The sequence below is a fragment of the Cebus imitator genome, unplaced genomic scaffold (genome assembly GCF_001604975.1).
Source record: "Cebus imitator isolate Cc_AM_T3 unplaced genomic scaffold, Cebus_imitator-1.0 Scaffold0, whole genome shotgun sequence".
Lineage (NCBI taxonomy): Eukaryota > Metazoa > Chordata > Mammalia > Primates > Cebidae > Cebus > Cebus imitator.
This window is the reverse complement of record NW_016107315.1, coordinates 5409838-5428849: the sequence shown is the minus strand read 5'-3', so window position 1 is coordinate 5428849 and position 19012 is coordinate 5409838. Positions and strand designations below refer to the sequence as shown.

The following is a 19012-nucleotide window of genomic DNA, read 5'->3' as shown; positions in this document are numbered from 1 at the left end:
TTATCCCACTAGGGAAAATAACTTCGGTTAAAGGGAAAATTCTTCCCCAATGCATCCTCTTCATGAGCCTAACAATGGAAAATTTTCACCTCAGCAAGCTGGCCTCAGGGAGGTTCGGGCTCATCCCTGTTGCCTAGATACCAGTGACATCTCAGGAGCTAACAGAAGGCTCTGCCATCCCTCTTAGAAGGGAGACTAGCAAAGGTTCATCAGTCAGTGGTTGCTCATTCCTTCCCCACACATCTCACTGCTCAGAGACAGGGCTGGCACACAGTGTATCTGTCTTACTTCTGAAGCTATGAAGCACAAAAGAAGTCTATCACATTTGTTACACTAGTTTCTAGATCTCCCTCTTCCTCCTTGCTCCCTCCCCACCCAGGCTCTGCATAAAAAAAAGAACCAAACAAACAAACGAAAAAACCTGGTTTCTACAATTGTATCAGCTGTAGTCCTTGTTCTTATCCATTTGATTTCTCTCTCTGCTTTTTTTTTTTTTTGTAGAGATAGGGTGTTGCTATGTTGCCCAGGTTGATCTTGAACTCCTGGGTTCAAGTGATTCTCCATATGATTTCTAACAATCCTTGTGAATTCTAAAGTCACAAAGCAGGTAAATCTATCGAAATGACAATGTCAGACAAGACCACAGAAAATAAAAATTTTTAAAAATAAAAAAAATGACAGTTAATAGTTAATCTTTTCTCAAAAAGAAAAGTTACTAGGCCATCAACTGGCCTATTATGTCACATATGATAAGGTATTCATTTGAACCTAACTCTGATATTGGCTCAAGTTAAAACAACACCCTGAAGCTTCTTCTTAAACTTAACACCCAAGTTACAGGATGCAATTATACAAACCCCACAGCAACAACCTATGCAAATAAGCATCTTAGTTCACTTAAAATGTTACCTGGCTACAATTGCAAATACAGCAAACAGTTTAAACACTAGAATTAAACAAAATTATTGTAATCATGGTCCTTTATTAAAAATATCACAGAACTGATGATCTGCAACATTTTTATTACCACGTTCCAAAGTTTCAGTACTTTTTCTTAAAACTATTCAAGATGATTTATTGTTCTATGTACAATGTGCTACCGAAATGCTTAATTCGAAGCAGTAACTAGTTCTACTTCCCCTGGTATTGACGCGCACTAGATTTTACTGGTTTCCACATTTTATTTTCACTCATTTTTCTGCTAGTGTGGCTTTCTTGATATTAGACCGAATACAATCCTAAAATAAAATAAGCCATTAGGATGCAAAAGACAAAAGCAGTCTGTGATTAAATGCAAAGAGTGGAAATATCATTATAAAGGTGTCCTCTGATCCATTTTAAGGCTTTTTTTTTTCCATAATAAGGTTAAGTGTGTAGATTCTCTCATCGAACACCATCTGATGGGCCCAAATGGCATTCAACACTCAAAATGGCTGCACATCTGCCGACCCCAGGTAACAGGACCCGAGGCGCTGGGCTGAGTCCCTAATCCAAAGATCAGGGAAGAAGACCCCTCTCCCCCCGCCAAATATCCGGGGAGATCGTGGCCACCAATGACCAGGGGAGACCCCGCAATGACACTGTAGATCTTGGGCTTCCTAAGACCCGGGAAGATCTCCTCAATGACCCGGAAAGATCCTGCCCCCGCAAAACCCAGGAGACCCCTCCAACGACCAAGCAGGATTCTGCACCCCCAAAACCAGGGAAATCTCTCTCCATTGATCGGAAGAAACAAGGCTCCTCCCAAATGACCCAGGAAAATCGAATCCACAGGGACCCCGGGAGATTTCCCCCACAATGACCACGGGAGACGTCCTTACCAAATAGCCTAGAAGACGCCAATGATCAGAGACCACGTCTCCCAGTAGCCCGGAAAAAATCTCCCTCAAAGCTCCTGGGGAACTAGGGCCATAGGCCCAACAACGCGGGCGTTACCTGCTGCCTCAGCCCGGTTCCCCGCCGCTTCAGTCCTATTGTTTCTCTCGCACCAAAATGGCTGCGGACAGGCCGAGCCCCGCCCCCTACACCTCGCTCCCGATGCTCCTCGCTATTGGCTCGTCCTACGAGCCGCGCACGCGGACTGGACAGCCTGAAAGGCGCTGTTGCTAGGGTGCCAGGATTCGCTGCAGCAGCTTCCGTAAAAGGCGGGGACTGGGGGCGGGACCAGAGGGGGCGGAGCCTTGTCCTCAGTCGCTAGGGTGGCCAGGAGGTCAGATGGGCGGTTGAGTGGACCGAAGAGCCGGGGGCCGATGGACAGCAGGATACCTGGGAAATAGATGGATTGACCAACAGTCCTGGTTTGACCGTACTAAGCGATTTCTCAGGATGGAGGAATTTCAGTGCTAACACCGAAACAGTCCGCTGCAAACTGGGAAGCTGGTCACTCTAGCAGATGGACAGAAGATTGGATGTGAATAGACAGAAAGATGGACAAAAGAGTGACTGTAGACGGTGGACAAAGAAATGGTTATATATACAGCCAGATTATTAGATATGGAGGGGTAGACAGAAAGTGGCCATAGAGTTTTCTGGGAACAGGTGGATGACCCAGTGCCCAACCCAGCTCCCACCAAGCTCCATACTACAGGGCTTGTCTGAGGCTCATTTTTCTTGGGGCTGTGTTGGACAGAAGGGCTCTCACCTGACCGAATGTCAGCGTAGCTGTGAAAGGCAAGGGAGAGGGTTAGAGCCTCCTACCTGATCTCTGCTCTTTCTGTAAAGGAGGCCAATGTTGCAGCCCTGTGTACTGGGCATTTGCAAAGGTGTCAATTCACTCATACACTCTTTAATTCAACAGGTATTTATTAAGCACTTACACTCTGTACTGGAAATACAGCAGTGAACAAAAAAGGAAAATAAATAAATATCCCTGACCTTATAACAGTGGGCAGGAGAGACTTCCTATGAGCAGCTGCTCTCACCTTAGCATGTGGTTTCCAGGGCTCCATGTCCTCCTGCTTTCCTCCAATCTCACCAGTTTCTCATCTGTGCATTTTCTCTTTGTCTATACTCACTCTTGCAAAATCTCATCCAGGCTCATCATTTCAAATGCCACCTACATGTCAATCACTCATAAAAATGTTTGTCAAGTCTAGACCTATCCTGAGTGGCAGATTCACTAGTCCCACTGTCAACCAGACATCTGCACTCTGACTCCCAGTCATTGGCATCTCAAACGCAATTTGTGTCCCCTAACCCTGGCTCATACCCCAAACCTACTTCACCCCACTTCCCCCAGATTGAATGATAGCACCTCAACCCTTCTTATTGCTCAGGCCAAACACCTCAAAGTACCCCCTGACTACTCTCTTTCCCAGCTATATCCAGTGCATCAAAAAGTTCCACTGCCTCCATCAGCATCATCTGCCCCCATCAGCATCATCTGCCCAGAATGAAATCACTTCTTGCTATGTCCATAGCTTCCACTGAGTCCAAACTACCACCATCTCTCCTGAGGGCAAATGTACAGCTGCCTCCTGGTCTCCTGTTGCTGCTCCTGATGCCTTCAGTCCATTCTGCACACATCAGCCTTTGAATACATGAGTCAGATCTTCCCATTCCTTGCTTAGAACCCTGAAGTACCTCCTCCCCAAGGAAAAACCAGAGGCAGCAGGACCCTCATGAATCCCAATTACCCTTCTGACTGTATCTCCCCAGCCAACTCAGTCTCTCAGTGTCCCTCACACATCACACCTCATGCCCTCTCCTGCTCAGTGTATGAGCAACGCTTGTTCCCATGCCTAGATTGCACAGATTTCCATAGGGCTGCACCCCAGCACTCTCAGAGCCCCTAATTTCTGACTGTAACCTGCCCCACCCTGCCCCCAGCACTCAGGATCACCTTTATCCCCTTACCCTGGCTCTGTTTTTCTGTAGCAGTTACCACATTCTCATATTTTTTTTTTTTTAAGACAGAGTCTCATTCTGTCACCCCAACTGGAGTGCAATGGCACAATCTTGGCTCACTGCAACCTCCGCCTTCAGGGCTCAAGCAATTCTCATGCCTCAGCCTCCCGAGTAGCTGAGATTATAGGTGTGCGCCACCATGACCGGCTAATTTTTCTATTTTTCAGTAGAGATGGGGTTTCACCATGTTGGCCAGGCCAGGCTGGTCTTGAACTCCAGACCTCAATTGATCCACCCTCCTCAGCCTCCCAAAGTGCTGGGATAACAGGCCTGAGGCACCACACCCAGGCGCTTCATAGCAGCTACCACCTTCTCATACACTTTTTTTTTTTGAGACAGGGTCTAGCCCTGTCACCCAGGCTAGAGTGCACGATCATAGCTCACTGCAACCTCAAAGTCCCAGACTCCTAAGTAGCTAGGACTACAGGTGCACATGACCACATGCCTGGTGATTTTTTAATTTTTTTGAGATACAGTTTTACTTTGTCCCCCAGGCTGGAGTGCAGTGGCATGATCTCAGCTCACTGCAACTTCCACCTCTCAGGTTCAAGCGATTCTCCTGCCTCAGCCTCCCAAGTAGCTGGGATTATAGGCACACACCACCACAACCGGCTAATTGTATTTTTAGTAGAGACGCAGTTTCTTCACCATGTTGACCAGGCTGGTCTCAAACTCCTGACCTCCAGTGATCTGCCCACCTCAGCTTCCCAAAGTTCTGGGACTACAGCCAAGAGCCACCATGCCTGGTCCTCAACTTTTTAAAATTATTAGTAGAGACAAGGCCTTGCTATGTTGCCCAGGCTGGTCTCAAAGTTCTGAGCTCAGGCAGTCCTCCTGCTTCACCTCCTAAACTGCTGGGATTACAGGTGTGAGCCATTGTATTTGGCTTTTTGCACTTTTTAAAGTAAACGCTTATTATCCTTATATGGCATTGCCTGGCTTCTCCCACAAGAAAGAGAGGTCTGTGAAGTGAGAGTCTCCCTTTTATTCATGGATGTATCCTGAGCAACTCAAATACCAATTAAGCTCCAGATAGACCAGTTGACTGAATAAAATGAGTGCCACATGGTGTTAAATGGTAAGCGCTGTGGAGAAAAATAAAACAGGGCAGCTATAGGTTGGGGCAGGGTAAGAATCCTACAGGTCAAGGTCAGGCCCAGAAGGCCCCTCACACCAGCAGAATTGCTGGGAAGCCTGGCCCAGCTCCTGTTCTTGTTCTCTGCCTGTGGCTTCAGGACCTACAGTGGCTGCTGAATAAAGGCTCAAAAGGCACCAATCATTTGAAACTGCCTTTGCAAAAATTACAACTGAGGAAATTATGACAATGAAAGAGATCAAAACTAACTGATTCCATCTTGCTTCTAACCTTTAAACTGTCCTTGTCCATTCCTGGGCATAGGCCGAACTAACCTTGGGAATGAATTTAGTTTATGATTTGACTCTGAAACAAAATTGATAATAACCCTTTCCCACAAGACCCCCTTCTTGCCTGGGGACCAGTCTGCCTTTGTAGGACTAACAAATTAGCTATGAATTAGAATTAAAGTTTAGCGGGGTCATGCAGCCTTTGGCTGCAAGAGTCTGAACCTCCCCAAATTGCTCCTGGGGAGCACTATTGTAAAACCTAAGATCAGTGTTTGAGATATTTTGCAGACCCTGCACTTGATGGATCAGCTGACACCACCCAGACCAGTAATCTGGCTCAATCAGTTCTTCCATCCCAGCCAGGTACAGAAGACAGCAAGAAAACCTCACTTTGATACCCGTGTGATTCCATCTCCAACTTGACCAATCAGCACTCCCCACTTCCTGCGCCCCTACCTGCTAAATTATCTTTAAAAATTCTGATCCCTGAATGCTCCAGAGACTGATTTGAGTAATAATAAAACTCTGAGGCCGGGCGCGGTGGCTCATATCTGTAATCCCAGCACTTTGGGAGGCTGAGGTGGGCATATCACCTGAGGTCAGGAGTTCGAGACCAGCCTGACCAACATGGAGAAATCCTGTCTCTACTAAAAATACAAAATTAGCCGGGCTTTATGGTGCATGCCTGTAATCCCAGCAACTTGGGAGGCAGGAGAATCGCTTGAACCCAGGAGGCAGAAGTTGTGGTGAGCCGAGATTGCACCACTGCGCTCCAGCCTGGGCAATAAGAATTAAACTCTGTCTGAAAATAATAATAATAATAAAACTCCAGGCCGGGCGCGGTGGCTCAAACCTGTAATCCTAGCACTTTGGGAGGCCAAGGCGGGTGGATCACGAGGTCAAGAGATCGACACCATCCTGGTCAACACGGTGAAACCCCGTCTCTACTAAAACTACAAAAAATTAGCTGGGCATGGTGGCGCGTGCCTGTAATCCCAGCTACTCAGGAGGCTGAGGCAGAAGAATTGCCTGAACCCAGGAGGCGGAGGTTGCGGTGAGCCGAGATCGCGCCATTGCACTCCAGCCTGGGTAACAAGAGTGAAACTCCGTCCCCCCCCGCAAAAAAAACTCCAGTCTCCGACACAGCTGGCTGTGCATGAATTACTCTTTCTCCATTGCAGTTCTCCGTCTTGATAAATTGGCTCTGTCTAGTCAGTGGGCCAGGCGAACCCATTGGGCAGTTACATATTCAGGTCCTTAATATATAGACCAGTGCCCACCCTCTCTCCACACCATCTCCCATTCCAGTGCTCCTGTGTGTGGGGTGTAAGGCTGGGAAAGGCAGAGTCTCCTTGGGGCAGGCCTAGCATTAATTCACTCTTCCATTCCTTTTGAAAGTGCTTATCAGGGTCTGACTTAGATAAGACCCCAGGGATGCAGCGTGAATAAACACAGCAAGAATTCAAATGATTTATTTATCCAGAGGTAGGTGAGAGGAAACAGACAGTAAAGAATAAATAACATAATTATAGGCAGCATGACTAAAATGGAGAAAAGGAACCAAGCAAAAGTGCAGAGTATCGTGTTTATGTCGAAGGTAGTAGAAGAGGTAGATCTGAGAAGCGGACATCTGAGCTAAGATCAACCCAAAGGCATTGGCTGAGCATGGAAAGATCTGGAGGAAGCCATTTCTGGCAGAAAAGCACAGCACGTACAAAGACCTCAAGGAAAGAATAAGTTTGACATTTTGAAGGAATGTGGGAAAGCCACTTGGGTCTAATGGGAGAAATAGCTGAGAGCCAAGGGAAAGAGGCAGAGCTGAAAAGCCTGAAGGAACAGACCACGGGTCTGGAGGGCAAGGAATTCTGATGTGCAAATAGCAGGAGTCCTAAAGGGAGAAAAAGGGACTGCTGAAATAGAGGCATCAGCTAGTCAAATTACAGAAGAAAATTTTCATGACATGAAGAAAAAGCTGTATCGGCCGGGTGCAGTGGCTCACACCTATGATCCCAGCATTTGGGAGGCTGAGGTGGGCGGATCACTTGAAATTAGAAGTTTGAGACCAGCCTGGCCAACATGGTGAAATCCTATCTCTACTAAAAAATACAAAAATTAGGATTTCCCCGCTGGGGTCCCCTTCCACACACTCTCTCTCGTGGAAGCTTTCTCTCTTCCTCTCCTTTTTCTCTTTCTCTACCTAAATAAATCACTTACTGCACACAAACAAACAAAATACAAAAATTAGCCAGGCATGGTGGTGCACACCTGTAATCCCAGCTATTAGGGAGGCTGAGACAGGAGAATCGCTTGAACCCAGGACGTGGAGGTTGCAGCCAGCCAAGATTGCACCACTGCACTCCAGCCTGGGCAACCCAGCAAGACTCCCTCTCAAAAAAAAAAAAAAAAATGGAAGAAAAAATAAAAAACTGTCTACAGATGGGAAGGGCTGACCACATTCCTAAGCAGGATGGAAGAGAAAGACTACAGTAAGATTTTTAAACTCTGAGGAGAAAGAGGCCATTATATAAGCTTCTAGATAGATAAAACAAGTTACATACCAAGGAAGAAAGGCCAGCTGGCCTCAAACTCTTCCTCATAACACAGGTGCACTATCTGCCCACCTAGGCCCAGCTAAAGGACAGTTATCATGCCTGGAAAGGAAGAATAACCATGAATGAGGAAAACATAGTAGAATGTCCAAATTACCAAGGGGAAACATTAAATGAACAACAGTTTAACCAAAGAGAGCAAGAGAAAGAGAAAAATATTAGGTTGACCTGTGAAATTGCCAATATTCAACTGTTTTAACCTACAAAAACAGTAGTTTCATACAGATCAACTGAAAAAATATATAAAACTGCAAAGTAAAAAATAATAAACATAAATTATGGGGCTGGGAACTATGGCTCTTCCCTTTAATCCCAGCTACTCTAAAGACTGAGGCAGGAGGACTTGAAACTTGAGCCCAGGACTTGAAGTCTAGCCTGGGCAACATAGTGAGATCCTGTGTCTTTAAAAAAAAAAAGGAACTTATGGAATGAGCACAATTAAACATCTTTATCACAGTAAATAAATCCTGAACCCCCTTTAAAGACATAGAGATTGAATTAGAGAGACATAATCCAGCCACATGCTATTTATAGGATATTTGAGACCACATGAACAGAAAAGGCTGAAAAACAAAGAAGTGGACAAAGAGATCAGGCCGGCACAAGTTAGAAGAGAATAGGAGTACATGACATGAGAAAAGGTCGGATTTAAGGTGAAAGGCATTGAGCAAAATAAACAAGGCCACCATCTAACACAGAAAGAGACAATTTATGAAACAGATATAAAGATCACTTGAGGCCAGGAGTTCAAGACCAACCTGGCCAACATGGTGAAACCCCATCTCTGCAAAAAACCCAAACCAAGCCAAAACAAAAAACCTCTACTAAAAATACAAAATAGACAAAAATAGACAAAAATACAAGAATTAGCTAAGTGTGGTGGTGCATGACTATACACGTAGTCCCAGTCCCAGCTACTTGGGAGGGTGAGGCACAAGAATCGCTTGAACCCAGGAGGCATAGGTTGCAGTGAGCTGAGCTGAAATCATACCACAGCACTCCTAGGCAACAGAGCAAGACTCAGTCTTAAAAAAAATAATAATAAATAGGCCAGGTGCTGTGGCTCACGCCTGTAATCCTAGCACTTTGGGAGGCCGAGGTGGGTGGATCACCTGAGGTCAGGAGTTCAAAACCAGCCTGGCCATCATGGTGAAACCCCATCTTTATAAATAAATAAATAAATAAAGACATAAACTATTTAATAATAAGATCATGTACACCAGATACGCAAAACATTTTTTTTTAGATGAAGTGTCGCTCTGTTGCACAAGCTGGAGTGTAGTGGCATGATCTCAGCTCACTGTAACCCCCACCTTCCAGGTTCTAGAGATTCTCCTGCCTCAACCTCCCAAGTAGCTGGGACTACAGGCACGTGCCACCACACCTGGCTAATATTTTTTCTTTCTTTCTTTTTTTTTTTTTTTTTTTTTCAGTAGAGATGGGGTTTCACCGTGTTAGCCAGGATGGTCTTGAACTCCTGATCTCAGGTGATCCACCCACCGGCCTCCCAAAGTGCTGGGATTGTAGGCGCGAGCCACCGCATCCGACCAAAACCCTCTTTTGCACGTCTTTTTTTCTTTGAGACGGAGTCTCACTTTGTCACCAGGTTGGAATGCAGTGGCGTGATCTTGGCTCACTTGTAACTTCTGCCTCCCAGGTTCAAGCAATTCTCCTGCCTCAGCCTCCCAGGTTGCTGGAACTACATGCACATGCCACCACGCCCAGTTAATTTTTGTATTTTTGGTAGAGACAGGGTTTCACCATGTTGGCCAGGATGGTCTCAATCTCTTGACCTCGTGATCCACCTGCCTCAGCCTCCCAAAATGCTGGGATTACAGGCATGAGCCACTGCGCTGGGCCTTTTACATGTCTTTTGGTGGACACACCATTTGTTTCTGTTGCATGTCACTCAGGCTATTTGGATCCCTCTAACATCATCCTTCATGTGTTGAATTCTGTCCTCAGGCTTATGGCCCTTGCATTGAAAGATAGCTGCATCCTTTCCAAACATCACATCAGTATTTCAAAGCAGGAGGTAGGCTGGCACCAGCCACATTTATCTGCTTTATCAGGTAAGCAAATGCTTTCCCAGAAGCCCCAGCAGACTTCCATTTATTGTTCTCTGACCAATGACTCAGGCTTCTCAGGCTCACAAGGAGGCTAAGAAGTCAGAGCATGGGGTCAGGATTTGTCCATTACTTGGGACTGGACATTTACTCTCCTGGACAAAATCGTTTGTTGGCAAAGAAGGAGAAAAGTGTATTGGGAAGCAATGGACAGAACCTCACAACGTGAAAAGATGTTCAAACTCATCAGAAGGCAAGGAATACAAATCAAAGTAAGCAATGTAGCAATGACGAAACTATAGAGAGAGTGAAAAGATCAGTGGTTGCCAGCTGTTTGCGGGGGGGTGAGAGAATAGATGGAGCACAGAAGAGTTTTAGGACAGTGAAACTATTCTGTACACTATAATGGCAGATACATGTCATTATACATTTGTCAAAGCTCATAGCATTTATGCTATGGCCTGAATGTTTGTGCCCCCTCCAAAATTCATTTGTTAAAACCCGATCACTGATACATGGTATTAGGAGGCAGGGCCTTTGGGAGATAATTAGCTCATGAGGACAGAGTAGGATTAGGATTAATAGGATTAGTTCCCTTATAAAAGAGGCCCTAGCATGCTGCCTTGCTCCCTTCAACTATGTTTAAATGCGGCAAGAAGGTGCCTTGTATGAACCAGGAAAGGGGCCCTCACTAGATACTGAATCTATCAGTGCCTTGATCTTGGAATTCCCAGCCTCCAGAACTGTGAGAAACAAATTTCTGTTGTTTATAAGCTACCCAGTTGTAGCATTTTGTTATAGACGTCTGAACAGACAAAGACAATGCACAACACAAGAAATGAACCTTATATAAACTATGGATTTTGGCTGATGTGTTAACATTGGCTAGTTGACTGTAACAAGTGCACCACACTGAGGTGAGATATTGATAGCAGGGGAGGCTGTGCATGTGCATGGGTAAGGGTATACAGGAACTGTGTACTCTCCATTCAGTTTTGCTGTGAACCTAAAACTGTTCTAAAAAATAAAGTTCATTAATTGAAAAAAAAGAGTAGCAGGCCAGGCATGGTGGCTCATGCTTGTAATCCCAGCACTTTGGGAGGCCAAGGTGGGTGGACCACCTGAGGTCAGGAGTTTGAGACCTGCCTGACCAACATGGAGAAACCCCGTCCCTACTAAAAATACAAAATTAGCCAGGTGTGGTGGCACATGCCTGTAGTCCCAGCTACTCGGGAGGCTGAGGCAATAGAGTTGCTTGAACCTGGGAGGCAGAGGTTGCAATGAGTTGAGATTGCGCCATTGTACTCTAGCCTGTGTGACAGAGCAAGACTCCATCTCAGGGAAAAAAAAAAAAAAAAAAAGAGCTGTACCAACTTTTGCTTTCAGGGATGTGATGAAAAAAGGATGCCTCCAAACACTGTTGACAGAAGTAAGATTAGCTACAGCCTTTTTGGAAAGCAATTTGGCAAACTCCAGTAAAATAAAAATGCATGTATTTCTGGGTCCTAAAATTCCAATCTTGGGATTCTCACTTATATAAATAAAAGCATTGAGATATGGATATTTATTGCTATATCACATGTAGTGGGGGAAAAGCCTGCAAAATGATGGCCCATCCACAAGGGTATGGTTGGAGACATTTTGGGACCTCCANAAAAAAAAAAAAAAAAAAGAGCTGTACCAACTTTTGCTTTCAGGGATGTGATGAAAAAAGGATGCCTCCAAACACTGTTGACAGAAGTAAGATTAGCTACAGCCTTTTTGGAAAGCAATTTGGCAAACTCCAGTAAAATAAAAATGCATGTATTTCTGGGTCCTAAAATTCCAATCTTGGGATTCTCACTTATATAAATAAAAGCATTGAGTCAGGGATATTTATTGCTATATCACATGTAGTGGGGGAAAAGCCTGCAAAATGATGGCCCATCCACAAGGGTATGGTTGGAGACATTTTGGGACCTCCAAACTGTTATGGTTACTACATTGTGTAACAAATTACCTCAAGTTTAGTGGCTTATAACAACTTATTTTGCTCACAAATCTGCCATTTGAGCAAGATTCAATGGAGACAACTTTTCTCTGATGCATTAGCTGGGGAAGCTTGAAGGCTGAGGTTGGAATCATCAGAAGGCTCCTCACTTGAAGTCTGCCATTTGAGGTTGGCTGTCACCTGAGAATTTAGCCAGGGCTAAAAACCTGCATGTGGTCTCTCCCTGTATCCTGGACTTCCTCACAACATGGTGGATAGATTCCAAGGACGGTTATCCTAAGTGAGAACAATTAAAGTGGAAGTTCTGATACAGGGCAGGAGAGCCCCAAAGTGGAGCTTAGCCTGTAATAACTTACCCTGGGCGAGAATAACTGACTCAATTTTAGCTGTAAACTCCAACCTGGCTTCCCCCTCCTTACCACAGCCCCTTTGGGGTACATGACTGGGTCATGCTGCACTTAGAAGCATTGAAGCATACTGTTCTTAACACTGGTAACCCTTGTAACCACATCCTGCTTGCCATACCTCCCCACTGCTATTGTTAAGAAAAAAGTTTCCCTTTGATCATTGTGTAGAAGGAGCTTGATCGCCCGGCTTCTTGGTAATTGTATGAAAACCACCTGTGCCCGCAGCCCCTTCCTCAAACATGCTTTTCTGCTTCTGTAAAATTCTGCTTTAGCTAGGTACTCCCCTCCCCTACCTAAATCAAGGTATAAAAGATAATCAGGCCCCTTCCTCGGGCTGAGACAACTTTAAGGACTAGCTGTCTCTCGGTCGCCAGCTAATTAATAAAGGACTCTTTAATTTGGAACTCAGCGTGTGGCGTGTTTCTTCTAACTCACTCGGTTACGACATTTGGAGGCCCCAGGGAGATATTCACCACCGGGTGCAGACTGGGATCATTCCAGGCTCCCCCAGGGAAGGAGGCGGACTATAGGGGAGGTGCCCCCTGAGATGTTCCAGGGCCCCATAGACCACCCCTTGCCGGAGAAGAGTGGATCGACTCCTGGAGTGCTCCACCAAATTATTTTTCAGAGTCCCTGGTCCTGCTCCACAGAGAAGGTAGGTCAGGCCTGACCTGGTTATTTCTGGAAGTTACAGGGATCATCCAATTACCAGGACGCCGGAATTGACTATGGTGATTCCTGTGACCTTGGGCTCTGGGTGCCCCAAAGTCCCTGGTCCTGGTTCTGGTTTTTGAACTGTGTGTGTCCAGGGTTCCTGATTCTGTTCTGTCTTTGAACTCTGAGGGTCTAGAGTTCCTGGTTCTGTCTGTTTTTGGACTCCAGGTGTCCGGGGTCCCTGGTTCTGTCCTACTGTCTGATTTAGAGGGGTCCAGCCCTGACAAGGGCATCCCTCTGGACTCTGTCGCTACTCCAGGATGCTGGAGGACAGAGTCCCTGGTTTCTGTTTAATTTGAAATATTTACAAAGAAGGCAAAAATTCCTTCAGGGTTCCAACTGTTTACAAAGAGTAAAAAAAAAAAAACTGTCATAACCTCTGAGTGCGGTGTGCATGCATGTGTGAGTGCATGGGGACCCTAGAGGCCTGATCTACCTCAGTGTCTGTTGTCCTGTTTGTTTCTAGTGTTTAAATTTATATGTCCCATTGTCTTTATTGCCCGAGACAACTGGATGAAAACTTTTTCAAGGTCCTTTGTGCAGACTTCCTGTCTCAGGAAGTCAAATCCCTCATTAGCCGTTTGGGCTGGCCATCTCAGTTCTGTCTTTTCTGTCAAAAACAGATCAGGTGTTGTTACAGAAAAATTGTGCTAAACATCCACCAGTCTAGAATTTCTGGCACCATAAAGGTTGTTGGCACCTAGACTGTCACACCCTGAGCCGCAATGACTGGTCTGACCCCTCCTTGGCTGAGCCAGACTTCTCCTTTGCTCCGACCCTCAGCCTCCTGCTCCCCTGGGATTTCCCTCGGTCTCCTCGTCCTGGTCTCCTGTGGTCTCTCCACCTATTGCCTCCCAAGGAGGAGGCTGCCTCACTCCTCCCCTTAAGGGAGGCACCACCCCCGTCAGGTAGTGAGCAAGCTGTCCCGTTTTTGGTCTGTGTGCCTTTTTCTACTTCTGACCTGTACCGCTGGAAGGCTCAAAAACCCACCTTTCTCTGAGAAATCTCAGGTCCTAACCTCACTGGTTGAGTCCATACTCTGGACTCACATGCTCACCTGGGATGACTGTCAACAGCTTCTCCTGACCTCTTTTTTACATCTGAAGAAAGGAACCATATTTGAAGGGAGGCTGAAAAGTTTTTTTCCCTTAGTTCAGTTAGTATGCCAGAGGAGGGAGCCGTGTATATGCTTTTATAATTATATAAGCCAGGAGAAAAATAGGGAACATATAGTTTGTAAACATGGGTTGCAGAAAATGGTGATAGGAGGGAAAAGAGGAAAAGATAAAAGCTTTAAACAACAGCAATTATAATGTGTTCTCTCTTATGCAATTAATTAAAGGTGTATATTTAACTGGATGAAGGAAGAAATTCTTTAGAGAGGCATCCTCAATAAAAAATAAAAAAAAAAAAATAGAGAGGAATCCTTACATGACGGAAAGACTAAAAACATCAAGGAAGCGATGACCTCCTTATCTTAAAACTCAGGATAGGGCAGGGAGGGGTGACTGGTGGCCACAAGGGGGGCTGCAGAGCACTGGCAATGTTTGTCATTTGTGTTGGGTTTCTGAGTGTTTGGTCTGTGAAAAATTATTGGGCAGAACATCTTTGTTTTATGCACTTTTCTGTATTTGTTATATTCTACACTTTAAAAAATAAATTAAAAAAAAAAAAAACAGGCTGGGCACGGTGGCTCATGCCTGTAATCCCAGCACTTTGAGAGGCCAAGGCAGGCGGATCACGAGGTCAGGAGTTCAAGACGAGACTGGCCAACATAGTGAAACCCTGTCTCTTTTTTTTTTTTTTTAAGATGGGGTGTCACCATGATGGCCAGGCTGGTCTTGAACTCCTGACCTCAGGTGATCCACCTACCTTGGCCTCCCAAAGTGCTAGGATTACAGGCGTGAGCCACAGCACCCGGCCGAAACCCTGTCTCTACTAAAAATACAAAAATTAGCCTGGCGTGGTGGCGGGCACCTGTAATTCCAGCCTCTCAGGATGCTGAGGCAGGAGAATTGCTTGAACCCAGGGGGTAGAGGTTGCAGTGAGCCAAGATCATGCCACTTCACTCCAGCTTGGGCAAAAGAGTGAGACTCCACCTCAAAACAAAACAAAAAACCCAAAAGCAAAGTAAAATTTGCCTAAGGTTCCCAGTGATTGCAGTGAAGGGTGAGTAGAGAGGCCTTGGCCTGGACCACTTATGCCGTCGCAGGGCTGGTAGGAAGTTACTTGAGGACTGACCCAAGGGCTGATGATATGGTAAAAGTTGCATTTCAAAAATAAGACTTTGGCTGTTGATCCTAGAGGGTAATTAAGACTGGGACAAGAGCCAAGGAGGGGAAAGCAGTGGAGGGATTTTAAAGAAGAGTTGGGATCTGAGAGTGGACAGATTGGAGGTGCTGGGAGTTGGAGACTTCCTCAGGACAGAAGGGTGGCACAACTGGAGAGGGAGTACCGATGAAAAATACGAGGATGGGCTGGATGAGGTGGCTCATGCCTGTAATCCCAGCACTTTGGGAGGCCAAGGTGGGCAGATCACCTGAGGTCAGGAGTTCAAGACCAGCCTGGCCAACATGGTGTAGCAGGAGAATCGATTGAACTCGGGAGGCGGGGGTTGCAGTGAGCCGAGCTAGAGCCACTGTACTCCAGCCTGGGTGACAGAGTGAGACTCCATTTCAAGAAAAAAAAAAAAGAGGATATCTGGGATAGCTGCTACATAGCCTAGTGGAGATGTCAAGCAGACAGTGGGACAATTAGTTCAGGCTGAAGTGTCCCAGCTAGAAGTATAAATTCAGAGAGAGCAGCATGGTGATAACACTCAAAGCCACACTGTTCCTGACAAAACTCCCCAAGAAGGGAGGGAGGGAAAAGAGCCCAGAGTGCAGTCTGATCACGTCAACCTTTAACTACATATAGTTAAAGCTGCCAACAGAGATGAGGATGATCACAAGAGGTGGAAGAAAAACCAGGAGGGCCGAAGGATTCCTGAGAATGTGATCCTTGAAGCAGGAGGGAGAAGTCAATCCCGGTGAATACTGTGGGGATTTCAGAGAGCCAGCATGTGCACTGGTTTGGTCAGAGGAAGTCACTGGGCACTGCACCAGGGGCTATGGCAAGAATGGGAGGTGAGGAAAGGTGATGGTAACCACAGGCAAGTTTCAAAATGGGGCAGGAGATAGAGGAGGATGGTGGAGAGCCAAGAGGGAGCCCAGAGTTTCTGACTGGCAAGTCATTACTGAGGGAGGCAGAGGTGCAAGAGGTCAGAGGATAGGGCTCTAGGGCAAGGTGTGGCAAGCACTGCAATGGTTCTGGAGATGAAGGGTACAGGTGAGATGCAGAGCAGAGACCTCACCTCCAGGATGTAGGTCTTCAGGTCCCTGGCAGAGATGGGCCTCTGAGCCCCATAGAAGACCTCCAAAGGTGGAGGGGGCAAGAGTCTGATGAGGAGGTAGAGGGGTGTTTCTGCACTGCAGGTTCGTTTACTTGCTTGTTCCTTAAACCCGCTGGATGTTCTTGCTCACCCCCACTCCCTCCTGTTTGCAGTCAGCCCAAGGCCGCCAGTGCTGAAGAACTGGACAGGCAGCTCAGAGCTGGGAACACAATGTTCCCACTCTGGCAGGGGTGGAACTAAGGTCTCTGATGACCCTCAGCTCTACACACAGCCCCAGACATGGGCCATGCAGGGAGGCTGGCTGCAAATCATTCCTAGATTTTTTTTTTCAGAACAAAAGACAGGAAAATTACCAAGAAAAGGATCCCACAGGGGCAGGGTTGGGGCGGTTCCTAGCACATCCTGGACACGCACACTGTGTCCCCAGCATGTCCAGGCAGGGCAAAGCCTGAGGGGCCAGCTGAGGTATTCCCATTGTGCTAGAAGCCCTCCCAGTCTCAGCGGGCCCCACCCCTGCACTCTTAATATGGATGTCGTGAACCTGACCCTCGAACTAGTTCTCCAGTGCCAAGCGAGGGCCTTCCTGGTTTTCGGTTGTGAGGCCAGCTCTGTGTCGGGGTGGGGGCTACTTTTGCTGTAAGCCAGAGATACAAACCATGGGGTGAGGTGAGCACAAAGGCAGAGACCACAGCAGTGACTGGACCCCAGCCATTCGACTGTAGTTGGGTCTTGGCCCGGCCCAGCCCAGGTAGGCAAGGGCCTCAGGCAATGCCAGGGTCAGCGGGAGTGGATACCCACCCATAAGCCTGTTGTCTTCTTACACAGCTGTAAGTGGACGCCCAGGACAAGGGTCCCAACCCCTTTTTGTCTGGCCAGCCTGAGACAGGAGCTGTCAGCCAGGGGGAACCATCTTGAGTTCGGAAGGAGGGGCAGTGCCCCAAGCTCAGGGACTGGGGGTCACATGCTCTCCCACCCAGCTATGCTCTGGTTGGAAAAGAGCTCAGGAACCCAGCGCCATCGAGGCTGGAGCTTCCTGGAGAACAACCCCTTGCGTGGGGTCTGGGCCAAGACTTGAAAGATCAGTGGGAGTCCTGAGCTGGCGCGCAGCCTCATTTCTCATCCTGGGCTTGGAGCCAGCTGTGCAGTTTTGGGGCAGGATGCTCAGAACTCCAGGACAGCCCGGCCCCTGCTGTCCAAAGTGGCAAAATGCAGCACCTCCACTCCCACGCACTTCCTGCACACATCCGAGGCTTACCTGTCTCAAAGGCCTTCTCCCTACCTGGTCACAGGTCGAGATTCAGCTCATAGCAGACACGGGAGTGTATACTGCAGGTGTCCATTCATACCCATGCCAGCATTTTCAGAACGAAAGTGAACAGTTTGACCATGACTAGATATTATACTGTAAAGTGCTGGTTTGCTTATCTATGGTGGGTCTGGACTTCAGCTCAGCTGTTTTTGTTTTTGTTTTTTTTGAGATGGAATCTCGCTCTGTCACCCAGGTTGGAGTGTAGTGGCACAATCTCGACTCTCGACTCACTGAAACCTCCGCCACCTGGGTTCAAGTGATTCTTCTGCCTCAGCCTCCCGAGTAGCTAGAACTACATGTGCAAGCCACCATGCCTGGCTAGTTTTTGTATTTTTAGTAGAGATGGGGTTTTACCATATTGGCCAGGCTAGTCGTGAACTTCTGACCTCGTGATCCACCCACCTCAGCCTCCCAAAGTGCTGGGATTACAGGCATGAGCCACTGCGCCTGGCCTTCAGCTCCTTTTTATCTGTTTACTAGACAAAAATCAACTGCACAAACCTCCCCTCCTTCCAGGGGTTGGAGGACCTAGCCAGAAAGGGGATTGCTGGATCCTGGCATACAGCAGAGTACACAGTGATCTTTGTCCCCTAGCTCAGTGCAGTTCTGCAGGAGGAAGGGGTAGGCCCATGGCCAAGAATGCTATAGGGGATTTTGTTGGTACCTTCTGTTTCAATGGCCTCCCCAAGAGATGACTGTCAAATGTGCATTCTTCTGCCTATCACCATACACTGACTGGTGAAGAGTCCTGCTAGTTTTCCTAGTGGTGTGAGTAGTGCCAATTCTTTGGTCTCACACTCTAGCCTGGCTAGCTTCCTGCCCTGTGGAGTACAAATGGGCTGGGCACGCCTAACTTTGTGTACTGAAAGATATGCCAGACAACTGGTTTTATAGAACAGAAAGTAATGCCCCCAAAATCAAGGATTCTGGTTGGGAAGAAGTGAGAGGGAGGGTTAGAAATGTCACACATGGCTGGGCGTGATGGCTCACACCTGTAATCCTAGCACTTTGGGAGGCCAAGGCAGGTGGATCACTTGATGTCAGGGATTTGAGACCAGCCTGGCCAACATGGTGAAACACCGTCTCTACTAAAAATACAAAAATTAGCTGGGTGTGGTGGCGCATACCTGTGATCCCAGCTACTCAGGAGGCTGAGGTAGGAGAACTGCTTGTACTCGGGAAGCAGAGGCTGCAGTGAGCCCAGACTGCATTACTGCACTCCAGCCTGGGTGACACAGTGAAACTGTCTCAAAAA

At 47.0% G+C, this 19012-nt stretch overlaps 1 protein-coding gene across 7 annotated transcripts in view; it reads right to left on the bottom strand.

Annotated features, from left to right (window-relative positions):
* IP6K2 (inositol hexakisphosphate kinase 2) overlaps positions 1 to 2052 on the bottom strand; it is a 34727-nt gene extending 32675 nt beyond the window's left edge. For 2 of the 7 annotated variants that reach the window (XM_017512229.2, XM_017512399.2), the window contains exon 1: positions 1936 to 2047. The gene's annotated coding sequence lies outside the window, so the exon portion shown is untranslated. Of the gene's footprint in view, positions 1 to 1820 lie in introns of all 7 variants that reach the window. The other 5 variants (XM_017512114.1, XM_017512040.1, XM_017512284.2 and 2 more) reach the window with 4 other exon arrangements.
* Positions 2053 to 19012: the final 16960 nt, after the last annotated feature.